This window comes from Procambarus clarkii, chromosome 18, assembly GCF_040958095.1.
Source record: "Procambarus clarkii isolate CNS0578487 chromosome 18, FALCON_Pclarkii_2.0, whole genome shotgun sequence".
In the NCBI taxonomy this organism is placed as follows: Eukaryota; Metazoa; Arthropoda; class Malacostraca; order Decapoda; family Cambaridae; genus Procambarus; species Procambarus clarkii.
Genome location: NC_091167.1, coordinates 11947808 through 11968992, shown reverse-complemented (window position 1 = coordinate 11968992; position 21185 = coordinate 11947808). Strand labels below are relative to the sequence as shown.

The window sequence follows — 21185 nt, the reverse complement described above, 5'->3', positions numbered from 1 at the left end:
AGGATTACTTCATTAACATCAGAGAAATTAGTGGGAGCTAGGTACAGAGACTGGATAGTTACCTGCAAGGTAGTCTTTAATATTAGTGAGCGAGGATGGAATATCATGAGCAAGGGATGTACCAATGGATGAAAAGAACATACTGTATTGAATTCGATAGCAGTGTCTGAGGCCGAAAGCACACCATCGTCATTGGATAGGAGAATTGGTTTTTTATTCAAAATCTCTTTTGAACCTAATATTTGGGAGATAGTGCACCATGTTTTCTTAATGTTTCCCTTAATTTGGGTAAATATGTTTTCGTAGTATTTTATTTTGGCTCTTCTAATTATTTTAGACAGCATGGATGAGTATATATTTGAAAATTCTTTGGAGACGACTCCTAACCTATACTCCTAACCAGATGAGCCACAGAGACGTTAGAAAGAATTTTTTCAGTGTCAGAGTAGTTAACAAATGGAATGCATTAAGTAGTGTTGTGGTGGAGGCTGACTCCATACAGTTTCAAATGTAGATATGATAAGAGCCCAATATGCTCAGGAATCTGTACACCAGTTGATTGACAGTTGAGAGGCGGGACCAAAGAGCCAGAACTCAACCCCCGCAAACACAACTAGATGAGTACAACCAGGTGAGTACTTCTTTTCAAGGTCGTGTTTTTTATTAATAGATTTAAGTATTTCCTTTGTAAGCCATGGAGTGTTTAACCTTTTTTTTTTTTGTAACTTGTTTCGTTAGCAGTGGGAGTTATAAAGGTTCAGAGTTTTCTGAAGAAATGTTTGCACTGCTAGGTTGATGTTCACTGTCACCTAATTCAGCCTCCCAGTTGATATTAGCAGCAGCAGCAATAAAGTTGCTTATAAAAGTTTCATTGTGCAGACTAAAGCTTATCTTATCTTGTATCTAGAGGTGGTTTATTAATGTGGGTTAGGAGAAATGAGGGGTAATGGTCAGTGGTTCTATCAATGATTATCCCTGAAGTAACTGGAGAGGTTATGTTAGTCCAGATGTGGTCAAGAGCAAAGGCGGTACTATCAGTGATTCTAGTAGGTCTAGTGATTACGGGTATGAGGAAGCAGGAATTCATACAGTTGATGAAACTAGCAGGATGAGTGTTTTCAGGCTCGCAGAGGTCAATATTAAAGTCCCCTGCGATAATTAGATGGTTTTTGTTCAGTCTGTTATCTAGTATTAGATTTCTAAGGTTAGAGTTGAATTCGGATACATCAGTGTTAGGAATTTTATAAACTGCTCCCACAGTCAGGACAGACTCAGCACCCTTGACTCTGAAACTGGCGAAGATATACTCCCCACAGTAGTCTCTAGTTCTAATTACTTATAAGCATGTTAGTTCTTGGAGGTAGTAAAGAGCAGTACCACCACCTCTCTGAATTGGTCGACAGTTGTGAATTACTGAGTAGTTTGGCATGCTAACAGTATCGATCACTTTGGACCTGATGTTCGTCCATTTTTTTCTCCAGAGTCCTAGCCGTGAACCGGACTTGCGTCCGCTACAAAAATATTTGTATAAAATTCATTTTTTATCCAATCGACCTCGGGATAGTATCAAAATAAGCACCTTTAGAATGCGCACAATTTGATAACAAAATGAAAGATGTAACATGAAACTTGATGTCCAAACACTTACATGATTATAAATAGGTTTTGAGTCAAAATTTTATATTTGTTAAAATTCTATTTATTGTGCTATTATGTTGGGACTAGTTTTAAAATGCGCGCCTTTATGTCGCGAACAATTTGATACCAAAATGAAAGATGTAACACAAAAATTTATGTCAGAACACTATAAAGATATAAATAATTATGATGATGAGCTTCATGAATTAAAATATTTGTTAAAATTCCAGTTATTGCTCTATTTTTATGAGACTAGTTTTAAAATACGCGCCTTTTTATTGCAAACATTTTGATACCAAAGTGAAAAACGTGACACGAAAATTTGTTATCAAACTGAATGAGTATACACATTAGGTTGCAGTGTACAAATTGGTGCTCGTTTACAGGTAACTTTAGGCTTTCCTGTGGGGGAGGCACGCCAGGCTTTTGTGCATTATATTCATATACACCTGTAGGGAATTCATTTGCAAACACAATGATACCAAAACGAGTGACGTAGCACGAGTATTAAGGCGAGAAAACTGAAACGAGTATACACATTTAGGCGTCGCCGCACACTCGCCCGCACCATTAAGGCCATGACGTCAAAGTCTACGGCGTGCTCGCAGGGTGCGTGATAGTGTTAGAGTTGAGCAGTATCCTCTTTTTAACCACGTTTCAGTAAGTATAACAAAAGAGAATTTGTTGTCAACAGTTTGAATGAAGGCACTAACATCATCAAACGTGTTTCCTTAGAGATCTTACATTCAAGTTAATTACAGAGATATTGTGATTGTGTTAGTACATTGTTTACATCATGTGCTGTAAAATATCTGCAATTTTGATAATTAAAGTGGTGATTGTCATAGATATTGGATAAGAGGTTTAGTTCTGGGTCTATACTTGTTTGCATAAGAGGGCTGGTTGTAGGAAAAAAAGGCAATTACAAAATAAACAAATTTTGATATAAAAGGGGGAATAATATAAATATATACAAGACAAACACGAAATGAACAAAAAAAAACGGTAAATTGCATACAAGTACTCTCAGGTACACTGAAAGTACTGTAACCCCGCGATTATCCGGGATTCAAACATCCGGAAAACGCCCTTATACGGCCAAAATCGCGATTGGATAAAGTTATCACAATATCCGGCCAAAATAGCCACAGGGACCAGATTAAAGCAGGTTTAGTCGGATAAAATGTTGGGGGCCCGGTTAATTTTCTGCAGAAATTACACTATCCGGTCAGTCGCCCGGATAATCGTGCCTTTGTCCGTATATGAAAACATGAGGTGGGCCATACGATATTAATCCCGTCTGCCCGAGACTCGAGGCGCTTGGTGTAGGTGGGGGTGGGGTCGGTGGGTGGTGTCGGGAGAGAGGGGAGCGTTGGGAGGGACCACCTGGGGGGATTAGGGGGGGGATGGGGAGTGGCCTATACACTACAGTACAGTAATTACTATCAATTTTAGAACAATTCATCATAGCCAAAATCAAAAGAAATACTAGTAATTATGTAATAAAAAATTCCATACAAGTTTCCTAAAAACAATTTGCACAGGCTGAAGTTTCCTTCAAAAATATATATATTTTTTTCCTCCTGGCGGCCTACGTAACGTGCCTCCTCCCTGCCCCGACTGGACCCGTCCAGGCCTGGTCAAGCCATGTGCTCTCTAGCCTCGTGTTACACCACAGTGCCGCGCCATTAGTGAAATATTTTTTTAAATAACTTTTTTATTTTCATAGTAACTTTGAACATTTTTGGCCAAGACTATGTCTGGTAGCAGTATGAATCGTTCTGGCGGTGGTAAGAGGAAGAAGGTTGTCCTAACACTTAAGGACAAGCTACATGTTATACAACTTTGTGAACATGGCCGGTCGACCTCAAGTGTTGCCAAGGAATTTAATATAGGCACTAGTACTGTTTCTGATATAAGGAAACAAAAAGAGAAACTTATGCAATTCATTTCAACCTGTGAAAGTGAAGGTGCAAGCACTAGCAGAGGTTGTGGTAGAAAAACTATGAAAACTTCGACGCATGTGCAGTTGGATGAGGCTGTGTACAAGTGGTTTGCTCAGCACCGCACAGCTGGCGTGACAATTCGCGGCCCAGAAATACAAAATGCTGCAAGCAGATTTGCTGAAAGCCTTGGAATAAAGAATTTCGAAGCGAGTGAAGGGTGGGTTGCAAGGTTCAAGGGTAGGCACAATATTGTGAAGAGGAAAATTGTCGGTGAAAAACTGAGTGCAGATGAAAGCAGTGTAGAACCATTTAAACATAAATTACGAGAATATATTGTGGCAAATAATATTTATTCGTATCAAATTTATAATGCAGATGAAACTGGGTTGTATTGGAGGAGTTTACCAGAAAAAACTCTAGCAATGAGGAGTGAGGGTTGTGTGCCAGGACGTAAGGTTTGCAAGGACAGGCTCTCAGCCACGATGTGTGCGAATGCCGACGGCACAGACAGAATCACGTGTGCAATTGTTGGCAAATCTAAGAAACCAAGAGCCTTGCAACATTGCATGGACAGACTGCCAGTGAAATATTATAACTCAAAAAATGCATGGTTTACACAGGAGATCTTTCTTTCCTGGTTTCATGACGTGTTCTGCAGGGACGTTCGTGCCTATCAAATTAAGAAACTCAAAATAAGGCCAAGCGAAGTTCGGGCTTTACTGTTGCTTGATAATGCGCCTGCCCACCCCAGAATTGACACGTTAACCTCACATGATGGCAAGATAACGTGTATGGCACTTCCTCCTAACACAACCTCTCTCATTCAGCCTATGGATCAGGGAGGTATCTGTGCTACGAAGAGGTTGTACACCAAAAAAATGCTAAACGAAGTTTTGGTGGTTTTGCCTCTTCCGGAAGATATTGAACTCGGTGTGGATAACAGGGCTAAAAAAAACCTTCAGAATTTGAAGAACTATACAATCAAGGAAGCCATCTATAACTGGGCCAAGGTATGGAGTGAATTAAAGGAATCGACTTTGAAAAATTCCTGGAAAAAACTCCTCACGTCTACGGTCAGAAATGAGGAGGATGAAGAAATGGATTTTGAAGGATTTACAGATGAAATCCATGGAATGTTTAGAAATGCCGGTGAAAACTTAGAAAGACAGGATGTGGTTGATTGGCTTGAACAAGATGCCAATGATCCAGGATATGGTGTGATGAGTGAAGACGAGATTCTACAGTCTGTTACTGGTGAGGTGGACGAAGAGGATGAAGAAGGCAGTGAAGAACCAACACCAATGACCACGAAATACAGTGTACTCATGACGTATGTTGACGGATTAATAAATTTTTCATCAAATTGTGCTCATCCAGAGGTTGGAAACATGTATCCGTACCTTAGGGGAACAAAAGAGCTGATCATACAACTGGCCAGTGAACACAGAAGGCAAGCAACGCTTGATTCATATATGGTACGAAAATCAAACCAAGTGCCTTCAACAAGTGAGGCGGCACACGCAACCCAAGTGCCTTCAACAAGTGAGGCGGCACACGCAACCCAAGTGCCTTCAACAAGTGAGGCGGCACACGCAACCCAAGTGCCTTCAACCAGTGAGACATCCTCTGCAGACAGTGAGAACTAACTTTGCCTAATGAACTGTACAGTAATTTTAAGTGTTAATTTTAGTGTTGTGTTACTATAAGTTACGTAAATTGTCAAGAATTTTTAACTTCAAGATGTGTCATCAATCAAGAAGACGAACAACAAAAAGGTAAGTTGAGGTTTCTAGTTGAATATTTAATAATTATATGTGACATGTCTATTCAAATTATGTTGTTTGTAGTATAAAAATAGTTGGAAATGGTTAGTTTTGGACTCGTAGGTGAAAAAGTACCATTATCCGAAAAACGTGCTAATCCGGCTGGGGGTCCTTCCCATATAGTCCGGATGATCGAGTGGAGACAGTAATTTGCATTTTGAGACACAGGCAAAGCCAGGGGTACAATGGAGTAAGGGAGTATGGTGAGGCTAAGCAACCTAGGTAATAATGAAAGCAAAAAAAAAAAAAAATTGTATAATAAACATAGGCAAATTTAATCTTAATGATAATTAACTATAAATAGTTTAGTTATGATCCTATAATTAATAAGAACTAAAGAAAATATTAATGTACTCAATTAAGTCCAATAAATGACTAATATAAATTCAATTAAAATTGAATTTAAAAAAAAAGTTTATACAAAGAGACAGGTTACCTAGCCCGCACTAGGTGACAATGGGTTTAATTATGATGAGTCATTGAGTGATAATAAGGTGAGACAAACCATATTGGGAAAGGAAAGTGTTGAGGTTATCCTCATTAGCTATTGTAAACATTTTACCTGCAGAAGTCTTTCTCACTTTTATCTGATTTTAGCTGGCAATAAAAGTTCAGCTTAACCCTCAAACCGCTAGGAGCCCAAATGAAATTCACACCCACAGGCGCAAAAAAAAAAAAAAAAAAATTCTTTCGTCTTATAGAAGTGTTCATTTTTGTTCCCTGATCACGGAAAAAAAAAAATCGTAGGTGGCATATTTTAGCCACAATAGGGTAGGGAAGTGTGGCAAAAAAGGGGCGTTGGCAGAGCCTTCGCCAGACGAGGTCTACTCCGCCCGAGCTGTCAGACGGCAGTTGCCACAAATATATTATTACCTATTTATTTCAATGTCTGATTTTTTCTTAGTTTTTTGCAGTAATATTATTCCATACAGTGAATTGTGGTATATTTATATAATAAAATGTGCGAACCATCGCTGTACTCAAAATTATGGTGTGCATATTAGTGATTCAATTATGTTCATAAAACAATAAACAAATAGTTTTGCTGTTGTTACACTATATACACAGGTTATATATAAGTATTTGCATGTTTTGTTCACCATAACGAACTACTAAGTTGGTCTTGTGAGTCAAAAAGCAACGAGGAGTGACCGCCACACACCAGCGAGCCACTCGCTGCCACTCCCTCCCTCAACACCACCTCACTTGCCCTCATTCTCCTCCCACAATACTGTTTTTGCATTTATTTACTATACACAGACGTTATATATAAGTATTTACATGTTTTGTTCATTATAACTGTACATCTAAGCTTGTATGGTGAGTAAAGGCACAAAGACGTAGCTACTCACAGTCAGCTGCTCGGCAGCCGCCCTCAAGGCCAGACGCACTAATATTTCTCCTCCAACAATACTGTTTGTGGTGTTATTACGCTATATACACACATTATATATAAGTATCTACCTGTTTTATTCACCATACCTGTACAAATAAGCTGGTATGGTGCCCAAAGACCATAGTGGCCACCAGTAAACAACATGTTAAGTCGTGCAGACGACGCACCTCCCTCACCAAAATGGCGGCTCCCAACTTACTCTTAATGCTGTTATTACATTCTATACACACGTTATATATAAGCATCTACATTTGTGTTCACCATAGCGAACCACTAAGCTGGTATGGTGAGTGCAGTCAATAAAAGGTGGCCACACACAGTCAGAAGACGACGCCACCACCCTCCCTTCCACAGCCTTACTCCTCCCTCCATGGAGCACAGCACTAAATATCACCACAATCCTGCTATTATCATAATCCTGGTCACTTTTATCAGTCAGGGGTCTTCTATAATACTATCATCGCTAAATAATTGCAAGATCATATATATTATGGCATTTGTAGGCGATGCTGTGGTCAAAAGCTGAACAGCGGTGCTGTGAGCTCGTGCTGCGTGCACCAGCCTTGGTGGCTTGCTCAATACCGACACTCTCACACCCAAGAATGTTGGCCTGGATTTTTTTTCTAGGTGGCGTGGCATCTGGCAACTGTCGGTCGTGGCTGCACTATAGCTGCCTCTATCCCAGACGAGGCGTTTAAATTATAGCGCTAGAAACAAAATCACATACTGTATTTGTGACATGCACGGTTTCGGTTTTGTCACTGAAAGCATATATATATGTGTGATTTGCGCAGTTTAAGGGTTAAGATAGAAAAACTAAACCTAATTATTATTCTAATGTATAAACCGCCAGATACAACGGTTGAGGAATTCACAGAGCAGATGCACAAAATAGAGAACATCCTTGATAACCTAGCAAACCCAGCTCCAAATATTATCTTCCTTGGAGATTTCAATTTACCAAGTCTAAGATGGAGAATGGTAAACACAAATATCATAGCAGGGAATGACCTGAGAAATAACCAACCACAGGTCGGAGAACTTTTGAGATTCTGTGACAAATTCTCGCTCAATCAACAGATTACAGAACCAATTAGGAACAAAAACACACTAGACATGTTATTCACAAACAATAATGAACTAATCAGAGACATTACAATCTCAGATACTACATATTCAAACCATAAGCTCATTGAAGTGCGAACTAACATAAATAACGGTAGTAGGTCTAAGAGACCCAACAAGCGAGAAGGAGTATTCAGTCAATTCAATTTCAACAATAAGAGGATCGACTGGGAAAAAATAATTGTAGACCTTGCAACCATTCAATGGGAGACAGTCTTAAGCGACAAAACTCCCACACAGAAGGAAGAAAATAAGAAGGTTGATGCAATTGAAAAACCTGACTTTAGGAGAGGACATTATGGCAACCTTAGAAATTTTTTTAGTGAGTATAATTGGACAGACTTGTTGCTAGGCAAGGAAGTGAATGAGATGTATGTCAAGTTTTGTGAAATATATGATAAAGGCACAAAAAAATTTATACCAAAACAGAGATGCAGAACTAGGAAACAGGATTGGTTCAACAGAAATTGCACGAGGGCCAGAGACCAAAAGACACAAAAATGGAATCAATACAGGAAGAGGCCAAACCCCCAAACATACCAGCGATACAAAGATGCGAGAAACAACTACACGGCAGTGAGGAGAGAGGCAGAAAGAAATTCTTAAAAAGGGATTGCAGACAAATGTAAAACAGAACCAGGTCTATTCTATAAATTCATAAACAACAAATTGCAGTTAAAGGATAATATTCAGAGGTTGAAAATGGGAAATAGATTCACGGAAAATGAAAAGGAAATGTGTGAAACATTAAATGAAAAGTGCCAAAGTGTGTTTGTTCAAAATGAAATCTTCAGGGAACCAGACAATAAGAATTCCAGAGAACAACATAGAGCACATAGAGGTGTCTAGAGACGAAGTAGAAAAAATGCTCAAGGAGCTAAATAAGAACAAAGCAGTTGGTCCAGATGGAGTTTCACCATGGGTTCTGAGAGAATGTGCACCTAAGCTCAGCATTCCACTTTAGCTGATTTTTCAGTCATCCCTGTTTATAGGAGTTGTAGCTGATGTGTGGAAAAAGGCTAACATAGTTCCAATCTACAAAAGTGGAAGCAGGGAAGACCCCCTTAATCTGTGTCCTGTAGACCTGTATCATTGACAAGTGTAATAGTCAAAATATTGGAAAAAATAATTAAAACTAAATGGGTAGAACACCTGGAGAGTCATGATATAATATCAGACAGATGGTATGGTTTTCGATCTGGAAGATCCTGTGTATCGAATTTACTCAGTTTCTATGATCGAGCAACAGAGATATTACAGTAAAGAGATGGTTGAGTTGACTGCATCTATCTGGACCTAAAAAAGGCTTTCGACAGAGTTCCACATAAGAGGTTGGATGAAAAATTTTCTGACTGATAGAAAAATGAGGGCAGTGATCAGAGGCAATGTATCAGACTGGAGAAATGTCACAAATGGAGTACCACAGGGTTCAGTTCTTGCACCAGTGATGTTTGTCTACATAAATGATCTACCAGTTGGTATACAGAATTATATGAACATGTTTGCTGATGATGCTAAGATAATAGGAAGGATAAGAAACTTAGATGATTGTCATGCCCTTCAAGATGATCTGGACAAAATAAGTATATGGAGCACCACTTGGCAAATGGAATTTAATGTTAATAAATGCCATGTTATGAATGTGGAATAGGAGAACATAGACCCCACACAACCTATATATTATGTGAGAAATCTTTAAAGAATTCTGATAAAGAAAGAGATCTAGGGGTGGTTCTAGATAGAAAACTATCACCTGAGGACTACATAAAGAAAATTGTGTGAGGAGCCTATGCCACACTTTCTAACTTCAGAATTGCTTTTAAATACATGGATGGCGATATACTAAAGAAATTGTTCACGACTTTTGTTAGGCCAAAGCTAGAATATGCAGCGGTTGTGTGGTGCCCATATCTTAAGTAGCACATTGACATACTGGAAAAGGTGCAAAGACATGCTACTAAGTGGCTCCCAGAACTGAAGGGCAAGAGCTACGAGGAGAGGTTAGAGGCATTAAATATGCCAAAACTAGAACAGTAGAAAAAGAGGTGATATGATCACTACATACAAAATAGTAACAGGAATTGATAAAATCGATACAGAAGATTTCCCGAGACCTGAAACTTTAAGAACAAGAGGTCATAAATTTAAACTAGCTAAACACAGATGCCGAAGAAATATAAGAAAATTCACTTTCGCAAACAGAGCGGTAGACGGTTGGAACAAGTTAGGTAAGAAGGTGGTGGAGGCCAAGACCGTCAGTAGTTTCAAAGCGTTATATGACAGAGTGACGGGACACCACGAGCATAGCTCTCATCCTGTAACTACACTTGGGTAATTACAGGGAATAGATCAACTGACACCTGAAGCTTACAAGGTCTGCTTGAAGCATGTGTCTGTGAGGAGGGTCAGAAAGAGGACCACTCTAGAAAGAGAAAGCAGATGACTGCACAGAAGGAAAAAAGTAACGGAAATGCTTAGGCAGACACGACTATCACAAGCAAGGAAATAAACCTAAGCAGGGAGATCGGAGAAATAGAACAAATGTTGAAGCGATCATACGAGGCTGAGGAAATGGAATTGGAACAGAAAGCAATACAAGAGATAAAGTAAAATCCAAAATATTTTTTCACATATGCAAAATCAAAATAAAAAACCTCAACCAGTATTGGACCGTTAATTACAAATGAAGGTACGTACACAGAGAACAACAAAGAGATTAGTGAAATTCTAAGAAGCCAGTATGAGGCTATGTTTAGTACACCAATAAACATGAATGTTGATGACCCAGACAGCTTCTTTATGAATGACATTCAAACTGCAGATAATATAATGGATATTAACACGAACTCGGGAGACTTTGAACGAGAAATTGACAATATACCCATGCACTCGGCTCCTGGGCCTGACTCATGGAATTCAGTATTCATAAAGAAATTGTAAAGTACTAATTGCGCAAGCACTCGGTGTAATATGGAGAAAGAACCTGGATACAGGGGGAGATACCAGCTGCACTTAAATCTGCAGATATAGCTCCTCTGCACAAGGGGGGTAGTAAAGCCTTGGCAAAAAATTATAGACCAGTTGCACTAACATCACACATAATAAAAGTGTTTGAAAGAGTAATTAGGAATCAAAGTTCTAGTTTTATGGAAAGTCATAGCTACACAATCCAGGTCAACATGGATTTAGAGTGGGCAGATCCTGTCTGTCACAGTTACTCAACCACTATGACAAAATCACAGAAGCTCTAGAAGAATTGCAAAATGCAAACGTTGTATACACAGACTTGGCAAAGGCGTTCGACAAATGTGACTATGGGGTGATAGCACACAAAATGAGGTCAATGGGAATAACTGGTATAGTAGGACGCTGGCTATTCAATTTCCTGTCGAACAGAACACAGAGTAATAGTCAATCAAATAAAATTGGGTCCAAGCACAGTTAAAAGCCCTGTACCTCAAATTCAAAGTATTCAAATAGTATCCACTCAATTTAACGGCCTATTTGGGGCTGTACCCTGGTTATTATTTCTGGAGCTCCGGTATTTCCGAAGTCGGGTCGGGTAATTTTTCAAGTAACATTCAGGTAAGATATTTTTTATAGTGTATAACTAAAATTAAATAAAATTCATTGTGTAATTGCGTTCCAATTTAGTGCCACGCTGACGATTAAGCCAGCTGTTGGCTGCTGCATGGATGATGTGTGAACACGCTCTGATCAAGTCCAAATTGGTGGGAAAAAATTGGTTCATTCCTTTGTATTCCAAAATATTTCATGTATCAATCAGTGATTATTAATATTTTCTCAATAAAATTTTAGAGATGTGTTTTGTTTTACCCTGTACAGTGCAGGTAATTTATTTTTAATGTTACGACACAGGCTGTGGCGGCCATGCCATACAATGGCGATCGAGCCTTGTCACTGAGAGCTAGCCAAGACGAAATATTTTGAGTTCACCTTTTCTCTGCTAATGATAGAATATACATTTGCAGAGACTAATATGTAGCTTTTCTTTTAAAAAAAAAAGTTGTAATACTATTGGTAAATTGACTTACTTTTAACACTTTCGCGCTATCTGGACGCGCCGGCGCGTACCGGTTTCGTCTAACGTAAACGCATAGTGGACATAAAGTTATGTCTTCTTTTAAAATATTTGTATAAAATTCAATTTTAATCCGATTTCATTGGGGTTTGTTTCAAACTGACGTGCCATGAAGTTCTCTTTCTCACCACTAGGCCGCCTGGCGCGTCGGCCTACCCGGTCACGTGACGGGCCCATTGTTTTCGTGTCACGTGTCGTGAGTCGATCACGCTCCCCTCGCGTGCCAAACTCGAGCATTTTTACCCATTTCCGTGTGGATTATACCCAATTACTTCATCAAAAATGGATCAAGGTCAAGGCCCAAGCACTTCTACGCCCAAGGAAGCCTCCAGGTCATCGAGAGTGGACAAAATAACCCAAATTTTTAAGAATTGGAGCGGAGTGAAGCTCACACCAACGAAAATTCCAGGCCTTGTGGAGGATTTATCAGAAGCTGAAGGTGATGTAGAGGTATAGGAGGAAGATTTTGGAACCCACAACGATTATAGTGTACCTAGAGCTAGAGGGAATGATACGGCAACGAGTGATGAGGAGACTGAGGCCCTCACCGAGGAAGAGGAGGCACCGCGACCCCCTCCTCCTCCTCCATCTCGGCGCACACGTGGTGCATCTAGGCTACCTAGAAAAGTAGCTACCAGACATGTTACTCGTCGTAGGAACACACGACAAATTGCGCCAAGTGATTCTGAAAGTATAAGTGATGAGGAAAGTGATGAGGATTCATTCGAGCCTGCTGAAAGGCGTACACGTACAGTACGTACTCGGCAGGCTGGGGCTGGTGAGGGCTGGAGTCGTAGCAATACTTCTCCAGTTGTTGATGATTTTACTGGAAATCCTGGACTGAAAATTCCCAAGCCTACTAGTGCACTGGCTTATATTCAATTGTTCATCACGCGTGCCCTCCTTGAGTTCTTTACCGTTGAAACAAATTTGTACGCCTCGCAGTTATTCCGGATGGCCAATGAAAATGTATCAGATATTTGGACCCCAGTGAAGGTGAGTGAAATGGCGCGATTCCTAGGACTGTTCATATTGATGGGCATAATTAGACTCCCAACTATGAGGATGTATTGGCAAACAGCAAAGCCATGGCATGCTCGTTTCTTCAGCTTGTTCATGCCGTCCAGACGATTCCAGCATATAAACCAGTTTTTCCACACATTCAATACCAATGCAGTGCCCGTGAACAATCGTGATAAGTTGATAAAAGTGAGACCAGTGATGGATTACTTGAAAGAGAGGTTTGCTCAAGTTTACATCCCCAAGAAAGAGTTGTGTTTGGATGAGGGTACAATGGCATGGCGAGGCCGACTATCCTTCAAAGTGTACAATCCAAACTAACCAGACAAGTATGGTGTGAAACTTTATATGCTTGCTGAATCTGTCTCTGGGTACATATATGACTGACGTATACTCAGGTATTGGTAAGACGATAGTGGATACAGTAACGGGGTTGATGCAGCCTTTAGTGAACCAGGGTTACCATTTGTACATGGATAATTACTACAACTCGGTTACCCTGACAGAAACATTGAGAGAACTTGGGGTGTACACATGTGGCACAATTAGAATGCTACGTGGCGCCCCAAAGGTATTGCAAGCTCTAGCCAAGGGTAAACTTCCACTGGATACCACAGTATACTGCCGCAAAGATAATACCTTCATTCTCCTGTGGAAAGACAAGCGAGTGGTTTCAATCATTACCAACATCCACAATGCAGACACTCAGCGAGTTCAGCGAAGGAAGCGAATTCGCAACCGAGACGGAACAAGTGGAATACAACAGGTAACAGTGAACAAACCGACTGCAATTTGCGAGTACAATAAGTTCATGAAAGGTGTGGACCACTTCGATCAAATGGTTAAATATTACCATTTTACCAGGAAAACTCACAAGTGGACCAAAAAGATTACCTTTTATTTCCTGCAAATGGCATTGCATAATGCCTATGTTTTGTACAAATACAACACAACTGATCGAAAAAAGCTAACATTGCTACAGTTCCACGAAGTGGCAATCTGGGCCCTATTGCACTGGGACACAGAGGAGTGGCCTAAAACATCATCATCATCTCAACACTTGCGGCACGCTCCAGACATAAATGATGACACAGCTCCTGCCAATGCTGACGCCATGCCAACTCTTGGACCATCTGGTGTGAGGCGGCCTTTGTTCACTACACCACCTCAAGATGAAGCAGACAACGAATCTGAACCCGACATGTCTGCCACACTGCCAGTTGACGAAACTGTTTTGTCAGATGAATCTGACTCTCCTGCAACTCCTGTTACACCTCCAGCGAGAGGACCTGGCCGCCCTATTGTTGATTCAGAAAATCGCATGAACTACAAACTGAAACATGAAATTTACAGACTGCCCAAACGTCTCAAGTGTCATGCATGCGCACGGTCCGGTAAAAGGAAGGACACGAACTATGGATGCAAGGCCTGTGGTGTTGCACTCTGTGTTGTTCCCTGCTACACCAATTACCACCGGAAACAGGTGTATTGGGTGGTGAAGAAGTAACCACCCGCAACAGCTTCACTCCACCTACAAACCATCTGTTGAGCAACTTCAGGAATGAAGAACCTGAAGAAGGTGGAGTGAAGAACAAATGCTCAACTTACTGTTCCACAACCAGCCTTCCCTTGGTAAGTACACCTATTTGGTCCAAGTTTGTGTAGTATAATTTAGCTCATAGAACATTCTATTGCGAAAACATTGCCAGAAAAATGAATGACATACATACAATAATAATATCAGAACAGTGAAATAAGTATAAACTTTCAAAGCAACGTTTCGCGCGTGTGTCGTCGGGTCACCGTTACCGGGTAACAGTGCGCCCACTTCCCACACTCTTGTGGGTGGGCCGGGACCATTATTCTACGATTATATTCATATCACCGTGTTGGGAATTTTATTGGGAGTCCATTGATACCAAAATTAAGGCTGTAGGACAATTGTAGAGGTGATAATAATCCCAAGAGTAAAAACATTTTGTTGCTGTTGAGCGCTCACGGCGACTCATCTTCGTAGTTATTTATTTCATGCTGGTATCTCTATAGCTTTCGTGACTTTTTTTACTGATGTTCTTCTAGAGAATTTTATTGCGAACACATTGGTACCAAAATGAAATACGTAGCATGAAAACTAAGGTCAGAAAAGTAAAAAGAGTATACACATTTTTGTTTTTACGCTTAAGCGATAAAAACGCCGCGCGCACATACGGTTGGCTGAGTGACCTTCGCCGAGAGCGCGAAAGTGTTAATGAAGCTGTGAAGATTACGTCATCCTCTGCAGCGCTTGTTTTATATTGTTCAGTACTGTATACAGGGTCCATAGAGTATGTACACTTATTTTCAGGCATTCACTTCACATAACGGCTAGCCTTACTACTAATTCACATGAGTTCTAATTCTAATTCACAATTGAAAATTATTTCTACTGTATATTTATACTGTACAGTATCTTTTTGTCAAGGCTTAAATAATCATTAACACTTACAATACTGTACTCTATCAACACTTTTTATGCTAATTTATATGCCTTTCAATCATATTTTATATCGTTAGTGGAGGCTACACGACTTGTCGATGGGAATTCAGCATCGGCGGGTGCAGAGCTTGCAGAGCATTCGTTGCTGGTGGAGGCTGCACGACTTGTTGAATTCCCAGTGGGTGCTTTCACGAACCGTTTAGATCATGAATTTATCTATTTTTGTCTGAATCTGATTTTATCTGGCTAATATTCTGAGACATTGCTCTCAGCCGCGCGAGTTCACAGTAAACAATGCGGTCACATGGCCAGGCGCAGTACATTCTAGGTCCACGGGGAAAAAAATATCTATTGCCTATACTATAAAAGGTATTTAATAAGAAAACAAAAGAATTTTGCTTAATAACAATTGCTTTAAAATATTTTATTAATAATTTAGAATTTTCTTCATAAAACTGAATCATTTTAAAAGTAAGTTAAGATTTAATATACCACTCTGGATGATCGAGGTCAGTGGCCTGGTCGCCATGTGAGGGGCTGCCAATGCCAAAACAAACCCAATTACGACCGTCGGTAATATCGACCACCAGACCAGTATATGAGGCTCCAGATACCACTCTCCCAAACCGGTCGTTATTACCGGCAGATCGGTATAAAAGAGGCCGTTAAATTGAGTGGATACTGTCCTTGCACCGCTACTGTTCCTTATTCTCATATCAGATATAGATAAAAAATACAAGTCACAGCTTCGTGTCATCCTTTGCAGATGACAAAAATCAGCATGAAAATTACCTCTGCTGAAGACATTGAAAAATTACAAGCAGATATCAACAAAGTTTTCGATTGGGCAGCAGAAAATAACATGATGTTTAACAGTGATAAATTTCAGGTACGGCAAAAATGAGGTTCTGAAACATAATACAGGGTACAAAACATAATCGAATCTGCCCATAGTAGGAAAACAGCATGTCAAGGATTTGGAAATAATGATGTCTGACGATCTAACGTTTAGGGAGCATAACCAAGCAAATATTGCGTCAGTCAGAAAAATGATAGGATGGATTATGAGAACTTTCAAATCCAGGGATCCCATCACAATGGTTGTACTCTTCAAGTCACTTGTGTTGTCCCGTCTCGAGTACTGCTCAGTACCCACTTCCCCCTTCAGAGCAGGAGAGATTACCGAAATAGAGGGAATACAGAGGACATATACGGTACGCATAGATGAAATAAAACACCTAAATTATTGGGATCGTCTGAAAGCTCTCCAAATGTACTCTCTAGAAAGGAGACGAGAGAGATATCAAATAATATATACATTGAAAATACTGGAGGGACAGGTCCCAAACTACACGGTAAAATAACAACGTACTGGAGTGAACGATATGGAAGAAAATGCAGGATTGAACCAGCAAAGAGCAAAGGTGCCATAGGCACAATCAGAGAACACTGTATAAACATCAGAGGTCCACGGTTGTTCAACGTCCTCCCAGTGACTATAAAAAATATTGCCGGAACAACCGTGGACATCTTAAAGACAAAACTGGACTGTTTTCTAAGAGAAGTTCCAGATCAGCCAGGCTGTGGTGGGTATGTGGGCCTGCGGGCCGCTCCAAGCAACAGCCTGGTGGACCAAACTGTCACAAGTCGAGCCTGGCCTTGGGCCAGGCTTGGGGAGCAGAACAACTCCCAGAACCCCATGAAGCAGGTATCAAGCAGGAAAGCCCAAGGTCGACCTCTTCGCGTCGGCTTGGTCACGGCGCCTTTCCTAATATGTGGCGCCCTTCCCCGACTGCAAGGCCGTCGGGGTCGATGCCTTCCGGCAGGACTGGTCGACGTGGGGGTTCCTTTACCTCTTTTCCCTGGTTCCGCTGTTGCTTCGTGTCCTGACTCGCTTAGAGACCAGGGGAGAGTTGTCCTCTTGGGCCCATGGTGGCCGGCCCAGCCGTGATTTCAGGCGCTGCTTGCTCGGTGTCTGACCCCGGAGATTTTCCCGCGGCTCCACCTCTTTCAGCAGATCAGACTGGTGCGTCATGTGGCTGGTTCGATCTTCTCCTCGAGTCTTTGCGTATGGTATTTTTTACTAGAGTTTATCATCTCTGTGGTGATCAGGTGGCTTCCTTGTTAGTGTCCCACCTGCGGGCTTTGTCTCGGCGGCAGTATGAAGTTTCCTGGCGGTCCTTCAGATTCTTCTTACATCTGCACCGTTTTGCAAGCCGTCTTGGGCGTTGTTTCACCTCCGGCCTGCTCATGCGCCGCCTGAGCCATCCTGGTTTTTGGACAGTGCTTTCTTTTCTTTCTTCTCCTCGGTTTGTTGTGGCCCCTTCGGTTCCGGATTGTTTTTCGAAGACTGTTTTCCTGTTGGCATTAGCCTCTGGTGGTCGGGTTGGTGAGCTTCATGCTCTCCTCCAGCGCAGGGGTTTCTGCTCTTTCGGACAGGGCAATCGGTTTGTTCGTCTGCAGCCTTCTCCTTCTTTTCTGGCAAAGAATGAGACTGCTGCTTTCCAGACTGGCCCTGGGGTGTTGATGCTTGGTTGGTTAGGCCGGGGTGCATCAATGTTTTGTCAGATTGCGGCTCTCTGCCGTTATTTGCACGGCACGGCCTCTGTGTCCGTGGATGCGCTTTGGGTTGATCCGGTTTCCCTTCCCTGTTCGCGGGTGTGGGTCTCCCAGGTCGTCTGCAGGGTTATTAAGGCTAGCCAGCCTGCGGTCTATCCCCATGCCCGTGACGTTCGCAAGTTTGCGGCTCTTGCCGTCGTCTTTGGCAATATGTCTTAGGCAGACATTCGGGCTCGAAGATTTTGGGGGTCAAATTGGGTCCTGGCAGCTCGTTACCTTGTTAACATCCCTGGGCCCAGTCGGGCCTGTGTTGGTTTGGGTCGGCGGATGCTGTCAGTTGTTTCGACTTCAGGTTGAGGAGTGAACAGCAACCGCCTCCCGGGTAAGTCCCTCATTTTTCCGAAGTGGGTAGTTATCTCCAGGGAGCCGTAGGGGCTCCCTCCAGAAAACCAGCGTTGAATGTAATGAAACGCCATTTTCTGGGTGAGACCCGGAGGCTCCCCGGCATCCCTCCCTCCCTCCCTCTGGTTTGGCGTTTTTTTGTGTGTTTTGACATCTAGCCTCAGAACTGGGGTATAGATCCTGGCGGGGTAGGTCTGGGGTCTCCCCTTCCCCCTCCCGGGGAGTGGGGAGCTGCACAGACAGTGGCGCGGCAACGGGTGATGTCATACTAGTTTGCTCGTTTTTGTTTGGGGAGTTCTATCCACTTGTTCGGCTTTTGGTAGCAATATTTTCACCAGAATAGAGGTTTGTTTTGGGATGCTTACCTCTCTGGCTGCCTGACCCGGTCGATGGCAGACATAGAATGCTTCCAACCACACGGGGGCTTCCATAGACCATTGCTCCCCTTGCCTTTGAGGGGGGCCAGGTTCTGGCCGTGATCCCCGGTAGGCCCAAAGAACTCCATACACATGACTGATGCCAAAGTCTGACATTAGCATATCAGCCTGGATAGCTTCGGGAAGCCTCTGGGTCTCGCTTATAAAATGGTGTTTCATTACATTCAGTGCTGGTTTTTTAGATCCAGATAGATGCAGTCAAACCTAACCATCTCTTTTCTGTAAAATCTTCGTGGGTTGATCATAAAAACTGAGTAAATTCATTACACAGGATCTTCCAGATTGAAAACCATACTGACTGATATTATGTTGTTTTCTCCAGGTGATCATTACATTTAGATACATTTACTTTACATACATCATTACATTACAATACATTTAGTTTTAATTACTTTTTCCAATATTTTGACTATTATATTACACATGTCAAAGACACAGGTTTATAATTTAGGGAGTCTTCCCTGTTGCCACTTTTGTAGATTGGAACTGTTAGCCTTTTTAGACACATCTGCTATGACTACTGTAAACAGGGATGCCTGAAAAATCAGTTGTAGTGGAATGCTGAGTTCAGGTGCATATTCTCTCAGAACCCATGGTGAAATTCCTTCTGGACCAACTGCTATGTTCTTACTTAGTTCTTTGAGCATCTCTTCCACTTCGTCTCTAGACACTTCTATGTGCTCTTTGTTCTCTGGAATTCTTATTGCATCTGGTTCCCTGAAGATTTCATTTTGTATAAACACACTTTGGAACTTTTTATTTAATGTTTCACACATTTCCTTTTCATTTTCCATGAAGCTGTTTCCCATTTTCAACCTCTGAATATTATCCTTTATCTGCAATTTGTTGTTTATGAATTTATAGAATAGGCCTGGTTCTGTTTTACATATGTCTGCAAGCCCTTTTTCAATTTTTTTTCTGCCCCTCACTGCCGTGTAGTTATTTCTCGCATCTTTATATTGCTGGTACAGTATGTTTGGAGGTTTGGCCTCTTCCTATATTGATTCCTTTTTTGTGTCTTTTGGTCTCTGGGCCCTCTTGCAATTTGTTGAACTAATCCTGTTTCCAGGTTCTGAATCTCTGCTTTGGTACAAGTTTTGTTGTGCCTTTATCATATATTTCACAAAATTGACATACATCTCATTTACTTCGTCTTTACAACAAGTCTTTCCAATCAAATTCCTTAAATAAATGTCTAAATTCCCCCATACTATATGTGACATTCCCCGTGTGCATAAAATCAAGTGTTTGCGATTTTTTTTATATTTGTAAAATGATAAATTTCCTTACTTGAACACGTACATGAAAAAATAAAAAATAAAAAATTCCACAAATATATTTTTAGTTACTGGTATTTATTCTATGTATTTCCAATGCAGTTATATTTTTATTTTGTATATGATGCATATATACAGTATGTCCTTTACAATGTGTACAGTAGAATATTCATAATGTTCCATGGAACTGTGATACATGTCAGTAATGTGTCCACAATGTTTATTTTTGCTATATTACTTATTAAAAATTCACTAAAATTACAATATGTACGGTTTCACACGCTATTTACACAGTAATACACTGTATTACACAGTCAGTACTTCGGAAGCGAGTGATAATCAACGGAGCAGTCCAAGGTACACAGCGCGACTGCGCTCTCGTTGCTCCAGGTACAGATAGATTTTTGCTTCCAGTTTCTTTGTTCTGTGTGCTTGCAAATAATGCACTCACGTACACCCTTGGCTTTAGTACCTGTAGGTGGTATGTAGCCAAGCTTGTGAAGCGTAAAGTAGTCTTGAAAAGATCGCTTTGTAAGGTCCCTCACTGGAAGAGATTCAGCTATTCTTGAAAATATCTATGGAAAACACCACCACAGAAGCCGCTAACACTGTTCATCCATGCTACTTGTATCAGATGCATCATCACTGAATCCAGAAAACAATTCATTTATGTATTATCTATAAAAATAGGAGATGGCATGGGTGGACTCTGAGCTACAACTTGATATGCTTGCTGTATCACTTGCATCCGACCTTTGTGTTAGGTCCTTATTGTGCCTAGCTTCATCAATATCATGACCCTTATGTTCTTCAAACAATAAGGTCTGAATTTCACTGACAGAGCGATCTTTCAACACTGCGTCAGACAGGTGTTTGGGAGCCAGAGGCACATGCACCACCTATGGTTGCCATGGTGACATCCTAGTGGCTTTACCAAAATTGCACCCTTGTATAATTTTGCTGATACAGTATTATTAATGTTAC

The 21185-nt window shown here is 41.1% G+C and overlaps 1 protein-coding gene across 1 annotated transcript in view; it reads left to right on the top strand.

Moving 5' to 3' along the window:
• Positions 1-21185, top strand: part of wfs1 (wolframin ER transmembrane glycoprotein wfs1) — a 97497-nt gene that overhangs the window by 10542 nt on the left and 65770 nt on the right. The window lies entirely within an intron of this gene.